General features: G+C 35.7%; 1 protein-coding gene across 2 annotated transcripts in view; it reads left to right on the top strand.

The window, feature by feature from the left end:
* Positions 1-17,512, top strand: part of LOC131429478 (tubulin alpha-8 chain-like) — a 47,748-nt gene extending 30,236 nt beyond the window's left edge. For both annotated transcript variants that reach the window (XM_058593616.1, XM_058593615.1), the window contains 2 exons: positions 16,972-17,023; positions 17,117-17,512. The gene's annotated coding sequence lies outside the window, so the exon portion shown is untranslated. The remainder of the gene's footprint in view (positions 1-16,971; positions 17,024-17,116) is intronic.
* The last annotated feature ends 399 nt before the right edge of the window (positions 17,513-17,911 follow it).

The following is a 17,911-nucleotide window of genomic DNA, read 5'->3' as shown; positions in this document are numbered from 1 at the left end:
GAATGGCGCTTCGAAGGCGAGCCGAAACCATCCATTATAAAAATCGCCACACGAAAATTTTTCAACTTCTTTGTATAGACGCCAAACAAAAACTAATCGTACGATATGCGTCAAAATTTGACAGAATGTGTATAAAAGTGTTGCCAACGTTGAGAGAATAAAAGTTTACCGATTGGACAAGCGCGAAAATTTTAAAATGAAAATTCCGGTTCATTTTTGATCATAAGGTACACCCAAATCTCCATTTACGTAATAATCGGGACTTCGTAATTCGAATTATGACGTAAAAAAAGTTTTCCCTATGTATGTATATTATTGGAAATGTATAATATTAGAGATAACTATAAAGCAAGAATTATTAGTATTTGAAGGAAAAAGATGTTCTAAGTCGCATCAATTTCCAAGATGGCGACTTCCGGTTCATCGATTTTCGTTACAAACCATCAGAATATGGGTATTTTCGGAACGGGTTTGATGTGTAGATGTCGGAAAAGGATGTTTGAGGTGATTCTGAATTCCAAGATGGCGACTTCGGGTTTATTGATATTCCTTGAAAACCATTACAATATGGGTGTTTTTGGAACGGGTTTGATGAGTACAAGTTGGAAATTCTACATATAGGGAATTAAATCAGAATTCAGAACCACCTCAAACATCGTTTCCGGTATCTACACAGATAAAAATATTTTGTGAATTTACATCTATTTTCATGCACATATTTGGAGCAGGTAATTAAATATAAAGTTACTTTACAATTCTGTAGATTTCAATATAATTTAATCGTAAACTAAGCGTTAATTGAAAGATACGGTTATATTCATTGAAAATTCAATGCAATCCGATTTAGTTTTGCATCTATGAAAGTTTTCAATCAAAATTTCGATTCAATCCATGTCGATTCCATGTTACTATTGATTTACATCTCGTGTAAATTTAATTATTTCTTTCTGTGTACTCATCAAGCTCGTTATTGTAGGGGTTTTGAGAAATATTTTTTTTTGTTTTAATTATAGAGGCTTTAACATCTTAGGTCATTCGCCTCTTCGGACCAGAAAATCTTTCTGACCCTATGTGCGGGGTTGGGAATCGAACCCAGGCGGGCTGCGTGAAAGGCATCGACTATCCCATCACGCTATACCCGACCCTATTGTGAGGGGTTTTCAGGAATGCCAATGTACCGGAAGTCGTCATCTTGGAATTCAGAACCATTTCAAACATCGTTCTGAGACATTTACTCATCAAATCCGTTACGAAAACACCCATACTGTAAGGGTTTTCAAGGAATATCAATAAACCTGATCTTGGAATTCAGAACCACCTCAAACATCGTTTTCCAACATTCACTCATCGAACCCGTTCCAAAAATACCCATATTGTAGTAATTTCCATAGAATGTAAATGAGCCGGAAATGAGTTTCCTTGTATGCAAAAACCTCTTTTTACGAAGTAGGTTCTTAATTTAAAGTTTACGTTATTTGGGATTTGGATCGTAAAAAAAGATACGTTATTTGGAATCTTTTTCGTAAAAAGAGCTACCTAAAAAAAGGTAGCGTAAAAAAGTTTAAGTAAACGGAGGTTTGGGTGTACTTATTTCCACTTGGATTCGACTTCCGGTATTGGATTAGGAGCGTGAAGTGTGTTAAAATTTTCGAAACGTCATTCAGAGTGATGAAGCAGAAAAAGAACATGTTCTGCTGAATTTGGTTCTAAACGGTAAACGAATTGAACAGGTTATGCTAGTTTATACCCAAACAAACTTGCATGTTTTTATTCAAGATTCAAAGAAAAGTGTTTTTCGTGAATGTTTTTCATATTAAAATTCTGCTCGGTAAGAATGCTGTAATTGAGCTTTAAATCTCTAATAACTAGGTAAAGGAACTTTTTCATTATCACGGCCGTCCATCGTCTCTCTGGGGGCTAGGGTCCACTAGGAGATTGGTAGTACCTATTATCTCTCTTCGGACAGTACTAGCCTAGATGCCGTGTGGAATCCGGCGGAAAAAAAATGAACCAAGAATAGATCGACTGGGTTCCTGCTTCCATGTCGTAAAAGGCGAAAATTGCAGGAGTTTCTTTATCATTTCAGTTATCAGATATTTTCAATGTTTCACTTCTGATTACTCTATTTTACTAAATTATCTCTTCATTAAACCTATCAATTTCCATCTAGCTTCGAATAAAAGTTTTATTTGGAATGTTTTCTTCTTCCATGTTATTGATTGTCTTTCAGGATTAAAAATTGAATGATAAAAATCAACTATTGCGCAAATCCGTTGATATTACAAAGTTAATAACAGAGATAACATATATCGGTATATTGAATACATAGTAAAAAAACACTTGGTATTAATATGTCAAACAATAAATTAGTTTTTTTCTCGGTAGCCGGCTGCCCAGATCAACCAATATAACCAATTCTGTATAAAATGTTCAAAACGACGTATGTAACAATGAGAGATTCTCTTTGTTCACTTTCTCTTTCGATTGTTGCGAAATATTCCTGCTTTTTTCGGTAATTTCTCCAGAGTAGATTAAAAAATGATAGCTTTAGTTATTATTATCGGTAAATAATTGGAGAGAAGGATTGCTAAGAGTGCCGTAATAATCAAAAGAGAAACTAAACAAATAGAATCTCTCATTGTTACATACGTCGTTTTGAACATTTTATACAGAATTAATAATTTTAATAAATAATTAAAATAAAAAAGTGGAAATAATAAAAAATCAAGACGCGCGATAAATTTGTTAAACTATTGGTAATTAAAATGATTTTATAACAACTGTTTAGAATATGTTAATGCAAAGAATCAACTATTTTGTCTAAATCCTATTCACTCGTTTATTTTGTATTACGTAATTTCATTTATAAAAAAAATAGGGAAGTTTTTATTTTTTACGCGATAGTATTGCAAATTTTTTTTTCAGTTTCCTCGAATAAGAGATGTGAATTAAGACTTTCCGGGACTTTAATACACCCAAACCTCCATTTACGTAACTTATATATGTATATATGTATGAATATATGTACGCATGTGTGTAAATATTTGTATTTCTTAATACATATAAATGTTGGTGAAGTAAAAGCGATCATTTATATGTATAAATATATACACATATACGCAAACGAGTGAGTGTGTAAGCATACATACATACATATATAAGGTTCGTAAATGAAGGTTTGGGTGTATCGGTAATTGTTGAAACGTTCACTCGGGAAGTCAGTGAGTTTAGTGGTGCATCCGAGCATCTTGAAACCGGATCATACTGAGTCGCGCGCGAATAATACCAATACTGAAATTTTTACTAACAAATATCCTTCTCCCGTGACACTTGTGGAGTGCGCAGTAGTATATACGGCCTCTAGTAACAACAAGTGTTGGACTAACATCCCTTCCCATTCCTTAGACGATCTACGTTCGGGCCAGGCCGGCGCCGGTACTGATCAATGAATTCTGGGGTTACCAGAAGATGTACATTGAAGGATGATTTACCAGTCCCAGGTCGGATCATCTAGAAACTCCCTGTACAATTTCAGCTAATCCCGATCAGTAACGGAGCAGCAACCAGGGGTGGTCGCTCAAGCTCAAAGCTCAAGCTCATCACGGCCGTCCATCGTCTCTCACGTAGAAAATCGATATACGATCACGTTCTGGTAAATCAAACAATTTGTAGTTTAATGTTATGCACTTCCAATCGAAGCCGTTGTTTCGTTCGTTTCGTTGTCTTGGTCGTTACTGAACTCATCTTTCTTGATCCATTCGAGAAGGTTTTTTGAAACACTAAATTCTATCAGTTTGTGTTGAATTTCCCGTATCATTCAAACTACGAACTGCCTATGAAACCATTCTTAATATTACGATCAAGATTTTAATTCAAGACCGGGAAATCCACTTATTGTTTAAACAATATTTCAAAATTATACTTTTTGCAGATAGAAGTAAATATATTAAACTTGTTATATTAAATTCTATTTTTTATTATTTCAATATGGAAGAAGGCTGCCTAATCAGTTCGCTTTCACATCTCAACCAAGTCAGTCGATAAAACAAAACGGCTTACGTTCGGGACGGAAGAAACCAAGTACAGTATTGTGTAGTGAACAATAGAACGACCTCGAAATGAGTGAACCAAACGAACAAAAAGCTACCGCCGATACGAAAGAATACAATTGTTGTTGACTTCAGGCAGTGCAAAATTCGACCTTCGATACGAGAACTTGAAGGTTTGCTTAAGGAGCAAATGCATCTTGACATTAAAAGTGTGCATTTACTTCAATGCAATAAGACAAATAATGTTTTTTACGTCCAGTTTTACAAAGAGTTTAATGCAATTCAATTCGCAAAAAAAAAACAATAACAATGTGCACTATGTGGAGCACGAAAACATTAAGTACAACATTCCAGTATATATGGAAGTTAGTGCTATAGAAGTGCGTGTGCATGATCTTCCCTCAAGCGTCAGCGATCCTTATATTCGCAAAACTATGTCTTAATACGGAGAGATTCTCTCTATCGAAAAAGAAAAGTGGAAGAACTTTTTCGCCGGTATTCTAAATGGCGTACGTTTGTTACGCATGCGCTTGAAGAGGCCTATACCTCCTTATGTGACTTTCGGTCAGGATACAAGAATCCCGCGCGAATCACTTGTTACCTATGACAATCAGATGGCCACATGTCAATATTGCCAAAAAGCTGTTTATTATGGTAAGCCATGTGATAAACTGGACAAGGAGACAACTACACCAAAGGACAACGGTGCTTCCTTTATACCAATCCCAAGCAACCCCAGCACACCTGTGACAGCCACCAACAATAATGAAGCATCCCCTTCAAGGAAACCATCAGTATCCCCTATAGAACAAAGTACACCAGCTGCAGTTAACAACTTACCTTCCAACCAACCAACAACTACAACCAATGTACAACAAGGCGCATCTACAGCAACTCTCAACGAGCCCAAGACTACGATCAACAAGGGAAACGAAAAGAAAACGGAAATCACACACAACACCGGCGATGAAGCAATGGATGATGAGATAAGCCACGGACAAAGTGACCCTCGATCCTCGTTAGATGGAAATGGAAGCTCATCTTCCCCTAGAAAAAGGGTGACAATGAGATCCAATAGCAAAAAACCCTTCCTAATCCACCTAGTGGTGTGATAATGCCTTTCTCTTCTTTCATAACAGTCTCATGAAAATGTATTTCATTATTTTATTAAATAATTTCGGATACTAATTTCGAAACTAATTGATTCAAATTGATTCGAGTATTTCACCAAAGCATGCTTCAGTGTTTATGTCACACAGTCAGCATCATTTTTCCAAATTAGTGCTTGACATTTGCGTTGCCTATTTGTAATCAGTGATGCTAATCTAAAAAAAGCCTTCTTAGTCCACTTAGTGGAGTTTTCATATATCTTGAAAAATCACCATAGGGGGAAGTACATGAAATTTTCGAAATCGAAAAAAAATTTTTGATGCCAAAAGGCTTAGAATTGCATGAAACGTCGAGATTTAGTGTCATCTCGAAAAAAAAATTTTTTGAAAAAGTCGACTTTTTGGGACTTAGAAAAAATATGAAATATGAAGTCCCAGAAAGTTCATATTTTCAAAAAAATTTTTTTTTGAGATGACACTAAATTTCGATGTTTCATGCAGTTTTAAGAGTTTCGGAATCAAAAAAAATTTTCGATTTTGGATATTTCATGTACTCCCCCCTATGGTGCTTTTTCAAGATCGAAAATTGTCAAACCTTTACCACCGGGCAGCACCCCTTAAGCATGTCTGATTTAGGTCAAATTTTGCATGAAGGCTTTTTTCGAGGTGCTTAAACTTTTGAGCACTCGAACTTAACGAAAATAGAGGTGATCCCAAAATTTTGGCACCCTTATATATATAAGAGCGGTAAAAATCACCGTGTTTTGTCGGTTACGTCACTTATGCCATCATATATCTGGAACCAAAAGTCACAACCATTTGATCTTCGAACTTGATCAATGGCCCGATAGTAGCTTTCAAACGAGCCCAAGTTTGTTAAAATCGGAGCAACCATCTCTGAGAAAATTGAGCGCGTTCAAATACAACGCTTTTTGTCGGTTACGTCACTTATACAATCATATCTCCGGAACCAAAAGTCACAGCCATTTGATCTTCGAACTTGATCAATGGTACAACAGTAGCTTTCAAACGAGTCCAAGTTTGTTAAAATCGGTTCAGCCATCTCTGAGAAAATTGAGCGCGTTCAAATACAACGCTTTTTGTCGGTTACGTCACTTATACAATCATATCTCCGGAACCAAAAGTCACAGCCATTTGATCTTCGAACTTGATCAATGGCCCGACAGTAGCTTTCAAACGAGCCCGAGTTTGTTCAAATTGGTTCAGCCATCTCTGAGAAAATTGAGCGCGTTCAAATATCTTCGAAAAGTGCACACACATTCACACACACACACATACATACACACACACAGACATTTTCCGATCTCGACGAACTGAGTCGAATGGTATATAACACTATGGGTCTCTGAGACTCCGTTCGAAAGTCGGTTTTCCAGCAATTCTAATACCTTTCTATAGAGAAAGGCAAAAAAACTTGTACGCAAAAAGGCCTGAATAAACATTTTTATAAAAAAAGGCTGCTTAAACTCGTTTGATTTTTGGTGGGTGTCATTATTTCTTGGAAAACCTGTGATGTGAATTGGAGATAATGCCCTGTCTGCGTTCGATAGAAGGAGAGCGAAAAGCAAAACTAATTGTTAATAGCCGTTTAAGATAGCCATGAATATTTTTGATTGTAGTTCGGACCATTTTTTCGATTTTTTCAAAAATTCTTGGGAGGAACCTGGCCTTAAAATGACAAGTTCCGGTATAACTTAAAACTGACAGTAAAATACACAATCATATTCAATTTGCGTATAACGTTAATATTTTTGCTGAGTTACACTTTTTTAAGAAAATATTCAATAACTCTTGTAGTAGACAGGAGTATTTTCTGAGTTTGCTAATACAATCTTTTTAAAGCTGAATTCCTTTCGAATCCCACTTTTTGATACATGGGATACAGATTATGAACATAACTTTAATGATATTGCTGTTGGATGAAAAAACTTCACTGGGCTGTGAATGATGGGTTTCAAACGTTCCAAGCACTTTTCGGGGTATCTGATTTCATTTGTTCGAAAGGCACTTGAGAAAAATGAAGTGAACCATTTGTGACTAAAGGTAGGGTAACAGAGGTATTTTGGCCACTTCATATATTTTGGCCCACCTAACAAACTATATGGATTCAATCGATCTTAGGTAATCCATGTTGCATCAGTTTGAAGCTAATCACATTAAATTACCTATTGCGGAAGGATTTTTCAAAGATATTTAAACATTTGGTGGATATTTTTACAAAGTGGGCCAAAATAAAATCGATCCTAAAGCGGGCCAAAATACCTCTGTTAGCCTACCATACATTGTTAGAGTTATAAAGCTGAGTTTCTCCAATACATAAGCTGACGGATTTATGTAAGCTGAAATATATACATATTCAGAATCACAGTAAAAATTGTGTTTTATTTCGATAGCTATAGCCAATTATGAATCTAAAGTGTCACAATGATAATCGATTCACACTTTATAATTACGAGCGTGCGGGAGCTCAAGGTATGTCCGGTGATCGATGGTTTTCAGTTCATTTTAAAAGGGTTCTAAAATAAATTCATTGTTAACTGACTGTTATAGTTTCATTACAAGATCAAAACGACAACTTCACTACTATTCCGGTGTGAATTGACATCTGAATAGAAGCATTGCTTCCCTAGCGGACATTTGATTGGTGATCTGCATACATGCATCCTTGGGTCCAACAACAAAACGGCACTGTAGTGAACGAGTGCGAATGTGCGCATATCAATCATACAGAAAAATATTGATGTCTGAACCGGAACTGAACCTACACAAAAAAAATATAAGTAGAGGTCAATTGACACTTCGCTGTACTGGTTCCGTGCAGACACAACTTCTTGCTCGAACAGCGATATCACATAGTTTTGCAACTTTAAACACTGTTACAATAAATTGATTGATCCAACATCAGACCCTGGTTCAGCGAATCGTCGAAAGATCATTCATTGTCTCTTCAGTAGATATGCTATTTTCGCCTTTGAGAAAAGCTCTTGTGGTTTTCTTTAGAGATGGGTAATTCATTCTAATAAGAAAGCTTCATCACGAAACCTCAGTTTAAATTCGTGCGACCTGTTTTTCTTCTTATTTGCTCGTTAAGTTTTCGTTTAGTCTTTGCACAAACATACCACCTATCAAAAGAACGAACGAACGATTCTGGAGAACTAGTTCTTTAAATAGAATTCTGCAGTACTGTACGGTTCTTAGAAATGAACTGTTTTGCCCATCTCAAATCTTCTTTAAATTGGCTTTTCTCGCATCTGCACATTACCAGCATCGTTTCTGTGTGAATCTACCACAAATCCGAACGAATGTAGTGCTTTTTAACGAAAGCTTTATGAAGCTTTCAAATCGAGCTTCTAATGACTTCTTACTGCGTGTTTATAGGGGAACTATGCCTACGACTTTCTTTTTGAGAACTTAGAAGAGACGAATTGGGTATTAATAAAATGTTAAACATAATTACAGATTCTACCTCACAGACCATGGCATTACCATTTGTCTATTAAGCCATATGTCTAAAAGTATTACTCAAGTAGAATATATCTTGCGACTGCTTAGGGATTCAAGTTTAACCTGCCAGTAGCAAAAGCAGTTTAATTTCTGATTTGAAGTAACCGTCTGAGAAAGCAGTTAAATTTTGTTGAGTGTTTGTTTTAACGGTTTGCTGTTGTTTTTTGCTGCAAAAACAATATGAAAATGTAGTGTTTTTTTATCATATAAAACGTGCCTAATCCACCTAGCAGTGAGAATAGTTTTGAGTCCAACTTTGAAGCTTTTTTAGGATGGTAATCTTCTAAATCGGTTTGAATTGTAGAAACTCATCACCATGTAATTCCAGAATCGGAAGTCAGAATTGGATAAAATTCATTAATTTTGTAAGGGACCATAAATTCTTTATTTTGAATTTTTGTCTTTGAAATTCTTTTTTACCTGTTTTGAGAAAACGATTGAGCTTTGAGAAACAATTCGATACTTGGACCTGGAATTCGAAAGTCGGTGTAGCCGAAGTCAGTTAAATTCACCTGAGGAACTGTATAATTTACATTTGATTCAAAATGTTCGAAAGTCAGTGTAGACAGCTTTGAGAAATCGTTGTGCGAATTAAATTTTTGGGTACCTTTCGAATCGAAAACTGAATACCACAAAAACTGAGTTTATGTGGGTATCGACTATCCAAATCTGCAAACCCGATGAACCTGATTAATTTATGTGAAATAAACATTTTTATACCCTGTATCCCCTAAACCGGAAGTTGGATCTGACTAAAAAGCAAGATATTTTATAGGATCTTAAGACTTTTCATTTGAATCTTGAATGGTTCTTAGATTTCATTTGAACCTTAGATCGGTTCAGCCATCTACGAGAAAAATGAGGTACACAAGTTCAATTTCGTTTCACATGTCATCCTGTAGCTCCGGAACCAGAGGTCGGAACCAAACGTAATTCAGAAACCTTGTTTGGGAGCATACGACTTTTCATATGAATCTGAGTTAGTAGAAAACGGTTGAGTCATCTCCGAGAAAATTGAGTGAAATTATTTGTCACACTTGCAATTATTTGTCACACTTGCAATTGCTGATGATATATGGGTGTTATGTTCTTGCAGCATTTATTGCTATGAGTAGTTTAAATCAATATAATTATGGAATTGATATTGGTTTAGATATGTCTATTGGTTTAGATATGTCATATTGGAACGATTATGTTGCCAAAAACAAACCGTGTTAAAATCAGTCCGGGGCAAAATGTCATCAAAAAGAATGCTGTACATAGTCTTTTCGGTACTTAGAAACAATTGTATGCAACAGTATGGAAAATCCTGTTCCACGTTGCTCCCAAACATTGCTTTGTCATACAGCGCTCAAAACTCCTACAGCTGGAATAGGAGGAAAAGCTGCTTACACAAAAATATCGATATCTCCGTTAAAAATGGATGGATTTTAAGAATCTATGAATTGATGAATAGGTAGGGGAAGATGAGGTAAAACGACCCCCGAGGCATAATGCACTTTTTGCTTTTCTCAAAAGTTATCAATTTTTTACACTGAAATTTTAATGAAACTTAAGGTCCGCCATAACAACAGAATACTATAAAATTTTGGTAGCGATGGTTCAATCATATCTGAAAAAAAAAAACAATTATGTCTCTGTTATAAGTAATTTTTGATATTCGTTCCATAGTAATTTTCTAGGGTGAGGAAGATGATTTTAATTATGTAACCAGTGAAATTCTTTGTCAATCATTCGGGTTTCTAAAATTAGTTCTAATACAGACGATGTATTTGCAATTTTATAGCAAAATCGTCAAATATATTGTCTCATATTTTTGGGGGCAAAACGACCCGAATTGTGTGAGGCAAAATGCTCAAGAATTCGCTTACAAAAATTAACCATAAATTACCAATTTAATGAATAATAGTGAACAATCTTCCACCTGGCAAATATTTTGTCAACGAAAAGTCTAAAGCTTTCTTTAAATAAGAAGAAAAAGCTGCATGAGAGTGCATATTTCCCCGTGGTTGTCATGAGCTTTAATCCGTTATTTTGATGGATGTTTACCCGTTGTTTAAGATCATCCTGCCTCTATGTGCAGATAATCGTCACTTCGCATAATTTAAAATGTATATTTTTCATGTTTTCCACGGTCGGGCGTCAATTTGTGCACGTGGCTCGAAATAAAGAATGGATTAAGTATGCTTGTGAATTCATCACACAAAACATCTCGTTGCGCGCCAAACAAATTTTTCAACGATCTAGTATTCCTTCCTTCGATGGCCAAGCACTTATGCAACTCGTTGCGCGCCAAACATCAATCGTAGATCTAGCAATCATTGGTTACTTTTTCAACGGAAAATTCCATTGTTCATACAAAAAAATTTTATTCATTTTTCCCACAATTTCAATAGACAATTTTTAAGGGTTTCGGAAAATAAGATATTTCATGTATTTTTCAATGCATTCAGCGAGTATTTGTACGTAATTTTGAGATATAATGATTACGGAAGATAGTCATCCTTGAAACTCTTCCGTGTTATTCGCTATAGTTAAGATATAGCTACATTTCCTTAGGGGGTGCGTTTTACCCCATTTACCCCTATTACCGTGCGAAATCTATGTCTGAAACCATATTCTGTTTTCAAGGTATTTCTGTTTTCAAGGTATTGTCAAAAAACTGAAAATTTTGACATAAAACTTTGTATAACTCAAAAAGTAAACATCCGATCTCAAAACCATTCAATAGCGTTCAGGGTGACGGGGAAACCTTTCATTTGCACAGATAAAAATATTTTGTGAATTTACATTTATTTTCATGCACATATTTAGAGCAGGCAATTGAATGGAAATTTACATTACAAAACTAAGCGGTTTGTAAATATACAGTCTTGTTCAATGCAAAACTAAATAAATATTAATTTAATTTTACATCAATCATGGTTTCAAATCAGATTTTCGTTTCAACTGATGTTTATTTCATAGTACTATCGGTTTACATGTCGTGTAAGTTTCATCTTTTCTTTCTGTGTGCGACTAGTTTAATCAAAATCGGTGCAGTCATCTCTGAGATCTGGACCTCTTTGTTGACAACACACATACAGACCAACACATACAAACACACATGGACATTTGATCAGTTCGTCGAGCTGAATCGATTGGTATATGACACTCGGCCTTCCGGGACTCGGGAAATTTTTCTAAAGTTTGAGCGGATTCTATACCTATTTTTTATATTTATAAAAAAAGGTAAAACGGCGTGTATTTTAAATATTGCTGGACCGATTTGACCAAACTAGTTGTCAATGAATGGTCTTTCTGGAAATATGTACGCTATTGTGGGTCTGATTATTAATTTTTGAGTTACAGGAACTTTTATGTCAAAAGTTTCAGTTCTTTGACCATACCTTCCTTAATTGACTGTGAAAACTAAATATGGTTTTAAATTTAGATACCTTATCGTAATATGAATCAAACAAGCTATAGATTGTACGAAGCCGTCGACTACTCAAGAAGATATCGATATTTTTATGTAATCGATTTTTTCGCCATGGGGATTTGAACGAAGCACGATGAAATGGAATTAAAATTAGACACAATTTCCAATTCAATCATTTTAGCATAATAGTTTGGCTCGATTTGCTTTTAGCACGGTTCCTTTTTGGCAACATAATTGTTCGACTGTGACATGTGAAACATTACATTTAAAATTCTGCATTATCTGGCATCAACTACAAACCACCGAAAACACGAAATTTTCATATCACTCAAATATGTTTAAGAAATATGTTTATTTATTGAAATCATCCCATATATTTCAATAAAAATGTTGTCCTATTTATTTGAATTTAGCAATCGATCACAATTCTTTATAGTTACAGCAATACATGTGAATAGACATCCGGTGAAAGCGGTGGGTATGGTGGGTAGTACTACCCACGTGAAAATTCCAAAGGTAGGTAATTAACCACCTGAAATTTCTAACGAAAAACAATGGTAATATAAGTATTACTCATGAATATCGAAATACTTAAGAATAAGTATTATTTATAACAATAAGAATATTTTTAATGTAACTCGGAATAATAAATAAAATCAAAATTATAGAACCCTAGTACTTAGCTAGTAGAGTAATGGTGTGAAGATATACAGCAGAAAGGTAAGATGTGACAAGGATCATTTGAGTAAGCAGAAATCTTTTAGTAACTTAACTTTTACTTTTTTTCCAACCAGAGGAGACGAGCTTAAGCATCTGATCAATGAATTACTCGTGTATTGGAAAGTGCCGATAAAAAAATTAAAAATTACTCAAAATCTTTTGACGTAGGGCTACGTCCTTGTTTGCTATACCGAGGTGCAAGTTCAAAATACAGGAAATTAAACTGTACAAACAGTGGTTTGAGCATTTACATCTCAACTATTTTTCAACTGATTTTCGATATCATTACACATACTGCTTGGATATATTTTCACGCAACGATTCGAGTAGATGAATCTATATATTTTAGATAATTGATGACTTCAATGTGTAACGAACCATGTCTAATTTTTCTTGTTTCCCAAAACGTTTTATCAGGATTTCCCCGCTTTTCATAAGATTTCTGCTCTTCAATGAGTACGTTCCTCTTCCGTCACAGCCCACGGAAGACCGCTCCAATCGATGACCAGCATGCGGACCACCCGCCGGGCCTTCGTAGGACAAGTAGTCGCTGGGGGCTAGGTTATTGAGAAGACGAAGACCAATCCGTTAAATTTGGCCATTATTTTCATTGACTTGTGGCACGGAGCACTGTCTTGATTAAAAATGGTTTTTCGATGTCGCATTACAAACGCATCAATAATTCAATGTAATAATCACTTTAGATGGTGCTTTCTTTTTCAATATAGTCAATGTTTATTATACCTGGAGTATCTGAAAACTGACGCTATGATTGTTCCAGCTACCTGTTACATTTTCGGATGACTTTCTCCGTATGAATGCTAATATGACTCCGGAGAAAAATGGTGGATCCAAGTTTCGTTCACTGTTTCATACAAACGAAAGAAATCATTTTTACAGCTCTTTGGATCGTTAATGCGTTGTTGCTTATGTTCGATTGGAAAACAAAACTTTGATATGCCTAGATTTTCGAGTAAGATCATAAAAGTGCTTCCAGTTAATGTCCTAACCATTTCAGCATATTTAATTTTACGAACTTCAATTTTGCATTCATTCATCGCGATTATCAAAACTTGCTTGACTTTTTCTGACGATTGCATCATTTGGTTCCGTTTGAAATCAGAATACACACAAATCTTTATTTTCAATGGATGCGAGTGCGGGTAACACCTCTCAAACCGTTGCTTTATCAGCATACAGAACTCGTTATTTCCATTTTTTCATAAGTGAACAAGTAACGCCACGGTAAGATCAAGATGAAAATTAGACATCTGAAGGTTGGTTCTTTCGAAAAATGAGCTAAGTTTGACATTTCTTCAGTCTTAGGACTTTTTGAGCAATGTGTTATACACATCAGCGACTGGACTGTTTATGGATTTGTTTTATGCGCCGTTCGCTTCGCACGAGACATATTTTAATCGAAAATCGGCAGGATGACATGCGCGAATTCAGCACCTTCCATCATCAACCCCAACGAACTTAACGATCAGAGTAACTAAAATTCTCAAAGAATTAATTTCGAAAATTCGCACACACCAATAAGCTTATACGGAACAAGACAAGTTTTTTTACTTTTTTCTTTTTGACGACTAAGTCAATATTTCTTTTTTCTCTTTTTATGCGATATTCACCTAACCAGAGACATTTTTGTAGAAACAGAAAATAAAAATTATAGAATGATAGTACTCAAGAGAGAGCAGAACCTCTGGTAGAAGGTAAAAGTTAAGTTACTAAAAGATTTCTGCTTGCCTAAATGACCCTCTGTCACGTCTCTCATTTTCCGTTCTATATATTCACATCCTTGCTCTCTCTTGAGTACTATCATTCTATAATTTTCATTTTCTGTTTCTACAAAAATGTCTCTGGTTAGGTGAATATCGCATAAAAAGAGAAAAAAGAACAAGACAAGGCTACTGCCCTAATACTCAAAACAAATATTGGCAGTGATTTTGAATCTAGTTAGGGAGTCCTATGTCAACAGTTCGAATAACCCCAGAGTAATTTCATGGAGTATTTAATCCTTAAATGTGCAATTCCGTTTTAAAACAAAATACCGAAAACGCTTCAAATTTCGTATTTACACGTTTCATGAATATAATATCATGGACATCTCACGATATTATCTCAGTACTAGGTGAATTAAACACTAACAAAAAAACCCAAACAAAAGACATGATCTTCTGCATAAATATATTGGTAAATTTCGAAAATTCTTATTTAACACAAAAGCAATTTTAAAAATTAAGAGCAGACAATGTGCCGAGATCTGTATTTGCACACACAGAATGATCGAATGTGTATTTTTTTGCATGTACTACACCCATACAAAACAAATGCTTTGCAATACTGATAACATGTATCAAGCTTCACCCAGTTTGAAGTATTTGTAATCTGTTGACGTGATAATTCCCATTTCATTTCTATTTGAAAGAAATCGGTACAATTCAACGAAAACCTAAGTTCGTTGAATCACATGATTAAATATCTCTAGAACGGCTACTTCTAGGAGAAAGGTTTTTTTTATACTACTAAAAGGTGATTTTTTTGAGGTTAGGATTTTCATGCATTAGTATTTGCTCAGATTTTTTGAGGTTATGATTTTCATGCATTATTATTTGCTCAGTATGCTCTGACATTTCATCATGAATAGACTTACTAACGAGCAACGCTTGCAAATCAGTGAATGGGCCCTAGAAAAGTTGGCAGAAAATCCGCTTTTTTATCGACAAATTTTGTTCAGCGATGAGGCTCATTTCTGGTTGAATGGCTACGTAAATAAGCAAAATTGCCGCATTTGGAGTGAAAAGCAACCAGAAGCCGTTCAAGAACTGCCCATGCATCCCGAAAAATGCACTGTTTGAGGTGGTTTGTACGCTGGTGGAATCATTGGACCGTATTTTTTCAAAGATGCTGTTGGACGCAACGTTACAGTGAATGGCGATCGCTATCGTTCGATGCTAACAAACTTTTTGTTGCCAAAAATGGAAGAACTGAACTTGGTTGACATGTGGTTTCAACAAGATGGCGCTACATGCCACACAGCTCGCGATTCTATGGCCATTTTGAGGGAAAACTTCGGAGAACAATTCATCTCAAGAAATGGACCGGTAAGTTGGCCACCAAGATCATGCGATTTGACGCCTTTAGACTATTTTTTGTGGGGCTACGTCAAGTCTAAAGTCTACAGAAATAAGCCAGTAACTATTCCAGCTTTGGAAGACAACATTTCCGAAGAAATTCGGGCTATTCCGGCCGAAATGCTCGAAAAAGTTGCCCAAAATTGGACTTTCCGAATGGAGGACCACCTAAGACGCAGCCGCGGTCAACATTTAAATGAAATTATCTTCAAAAAGTAAATGTCATGTACCAATCTAACGTTTAAAATAAAGAACCGATGAGATTTTGCAAATTTTATGCGTTTTATTGTTTAAAAAAGTTCTCAAGCTCTTAAAAAATCACCCTGTAGTAATTTGATTTCATTTACTCTGTAGAATAATGTTTTAGTGTTTAGACGACTATTTTTTAAATCAAGAGCTTGAAGTTTTACAAATTCTGGTGAATGGGTTAAGCTTTTTTGCCAAAAATAACTCCTTATATAAAATTAAAAATAAATATTAGTTATTATTGTAGTTTATTTTTTCGGCTAATTTTTTTATTTCCGAAAACGCATTAAATTTTGTCCAGTACATATTTGTTCAGTGTTCAAAAGAGTTACACGAAAACCTAGACAAAGGTAATTTTAATCAATTGTTGCATAAATGAATGCATATACCATCGTATGAGTATTTTGGTTTTTTTAAAACGGTATTTCGCTTTTTCTCTAATGGCCAACATTCAACATTCACTTCATAGAGGCATTCCGAAGGATACGGTACTCGCTAATAATAAAAACACAAAGTAACAATTCCACTTGAATATTATAACACGCATTTAAAACTATAAGTATTGATCAACAAAAGTAAATAATACAATATCTGAGAAAACACGTTGAGCCCGCACTCCTCTTCTTAGGTCATACTGGTGTTCATCAAGTTTTTGATCTACTGCAAAAATGCTGCTGACAGCACCACCTGTCGTCGAGTAGCTACAGATAATAATTTCTGAACATTCTCTTTTTTTCCTATTTTACTCTATTCGTCCGGCATAGGAATCCGCTCTGAGGCAAGGTATGACTTACATGGATGGCGATACTGCAATGGGTAAGATAAGGAATTACTTCCTATTTGGATGCAACATTGTAGTCGAGTAAATTTCGTTGCTTTCTTTTCTAATGTCTACAAATTATACCGCAGATTATCTGACACCCGCTGCAGGAACTTATGGGCATCGTTACGGCTTCTACCTGTACGAACAGGTTTACGGCACAAGCTATCCGCCGGTGCCGGCCACTCGCGAGGAGTTCGATTTGAACGGTTGGATTAATTCGATTATCCCCGAGGGCGCACTTTGCGGTCCGGTTGCATCGATTGGATTCCGTGCGTAAGAAGGAAGAACCGAAGGCATTCGTTGGGGAGGAAATGGAAGGGAACTTTGCAATCGGAACACAAAATTTATTGACAGCAAAGAATGGAAATGTAACGGCAAGATAAGAATTTCGCTACGTTCGACTGACTGCCGCAACATATCTCGGGAGTACGCAAATTTATATAGACATCAGGCTTATAACTTAGATGTGCCCAATAAATGTCACGAAGTACGAATGAAAACTGTGTGTAACAAGTCTGTCAGAGATATTCGAAGGAACAGTTTCCGAACTCCGAGTAGCTAGCCGGTGGCGGGACTCAGCCATTCAACAGTCAATTTTAAGTCCCACCTTCTCCGCTTTTCACTTCCCATCTGTTTCACTGGAGTTGCGCAGACAGAGAAGAAAAAGGGTCAGTTATGTTTGTTACGAACGAGATGACTTGTCCTGCGGTGATTGTCGTTTGGAGTGGTTCCACTTGGTCCGAATAACTTGGTCGTTATTTAATGTTAAGAAAAATGTGCAATGAGAAATGTCATATGAATCGAGTGGAGATAAGATTTCGACCAGGCGCGAGTTGGCGTCCACACCGTGCAACTTTCCAGGGCTATTAATCTGGGTTTGG

Source organism: Malaya genurostris, chromosome 2 (assembly GCF_030247185.1).
Source record: "Malaya genurostris strain Urasoe2022 chromosome 2, Malgen_1.1, whole genome shotgun sequence".
NCBI classification, from domain to species: domain Eukaryota; kingdom Metazoa; phylum Arthropoda; class Insecta; order Diptera; family Culicidae; genus Malaya; species Malaya genurostris.
The sequence above is the reverse complement of the archived record's forward strand: the minus strand, read 5'-3'. Positions and strand labels throughout refer to the sequence as shown.